A 2,020-nucleotide genomic window follows, 5' to 3' on the forward strand; every position below is an offset into this window, starting at 1 on the left:
CTGCTTCTCCCTCCCCAATCTGAGCTCTGCTGTACAGGGACTATGAGTGGCTGATACCAGATTGAATATAGGTGTTTACACTGCTTGCATTGTAAAAAAAAAAAAACATTTAAAGATGTAGTAATGAATATCCAGCAAATTCATTTATGTATTTTAAAGTAGAGCTATAAACAAAACCTTTCATTTAGGACAGAGTAAGGGAGGGTTATAATCCCTGTGGTATTATTATTTTTTTGCCATCTGTGCCCCATTGGGGAGATTTTCCTTCACTTCATGCCCCATAGCCAAGACAGGAATTGAAAGGAAATCCCTCCAAAATGAGGGACCCCCTGGTTGTCATCAGGGTCACCAGAACTAGTGTCCTCATTGGAACATTTCCCCTCTATTACCGCTTTAAGTGTCAAGCCAAAAATGGGATTTTCTTTCACTTTCATGGGGGCAAAAACAGCAAAATTACCCCAATGGAGTTCTAATACTTCTCCACTCTATCCAAAACACAAAAAAAAAAAAAAGTTTTGTCTTTATACATTAAATCTGCCCAGAGTGCACCATTAAATTTAATATTTAGGAAGGAGTTAAAGTATAGCTAAAGCAAAAACATTTTGGTTTTGGATAGAGTGAAGAGGGATGAGAACACCTGTCTGGTATTTATTGCTGTCTGCGCCCCTGTTAGGCTCTATTTACACCTGTGCATTCTGGAGATGAACACAGAAGTGTGCATTTTTGTGTATCTTGCTGTGACATGTGCAAAACATGTATTGTGCTTGCAGTGGCATTACCTTTCAATGGCACCCCAAAGGCAGACAGCATACAAGCAATTTGTGCATAGCAAAACGGGCCATAAATGTGCCAAGACACGCTGTAAAAATAAATAAAATGTGAAGCTTCTTTGACATGTTTGCCACGCATAGGGCAGCCCATTTAAGTGAATGGGCTACCCTATGTGTGTTGAGTAAAAAGACGTGAGGTGTGAATGGGGCCTTAGGGAGATTCACCCTCTCTATTTGTCCCTTTTAGGTTACCAAGCGTGAAAGTAAAAGAAAATCCCACATTTTGAGCTGTCACCAAGATAGAAATAGCGTTGAAATCTTTTCATGGGGACACTAGTTCTAGAATCCCCCCAATATGGAGTGTTTTTCTTTCACTTCCTGTTTCAGCTATTGAACAGGAAGTGAAGGGAAATCTCCCCAATTGGTAATGGCAAAATAAATCCTGACAGCCACTGCAACAATGCAAGTAACCTACTTTACTGTGCAATGTGATAATATTCATTCGCTATTGTCACACAACTGGGTGGACTAGGGGAGCAGTGCTCTGATCCACTGCTCTACTGACACCGTCCACTGCTCTACTGACACCCTCCACTGCCCTACTGACACCATCCTCTGCCCTACTGACACCGTCCACTGCCCTACTGACACCGTCCACTGCCCTACTGACACCATCCACTGCCCTACTGACACCGTCCACTGCTCTACTGACACCATCCTCTGCCCTGCTGACACCGTCCACTGCCCTGCTGACACCGTCCACTGCCCTGCTGACACCGTCCACTGCCCTACTAACACCGTCCATTGCCCTACTGACACCGTCCATTGTCCTACTGACACTGTCCACTGCCCTACTGACACCGTCCACTGCCCTACTGACATCGTCCTCTGCCTTACTGACACCGTCCACCGCTCTACTGACACTGCCCACCGCCCTACTGACATTGTCCTCTGTTCTACTGACACTGTCCACTGCTCTACTGACACCATCCACTGCCCTACTGACCCATTCAATGTTCTACTGACACTGTCCACTGCTCTACTGACACCGCCCACCACCCTACTGACATCCTACTCTGCTCTACTGACGCCGTCCACTGCTCTACTGACACCGTCCACTGCCCTACTGACACCGTCCACTGCCCTACTTACACCATCCACTGCTCTACTGACACCGCCCTCTGCCCTACTGACACCGCCCTCTGCCCTACTGACACCGCCCTCTGCCCTACTGACACCGTCCTCTGCCC

This window comes from Aquarana catesbeiana, linkage group LG04, assembly GCF_042186555.1.
Source record: "Aquarana catesbeiana isolate 2022-GZ linkage group LG04, ASM4218655v1, whole genome shotgun sequence".
Taxonomy (NCBI): domain Eukaryota; kingdom Metazoa; phylum Chordata; class Amphibia; order Anura; family Ranidae; genus Aquarana; species Aquarana catesbeiana.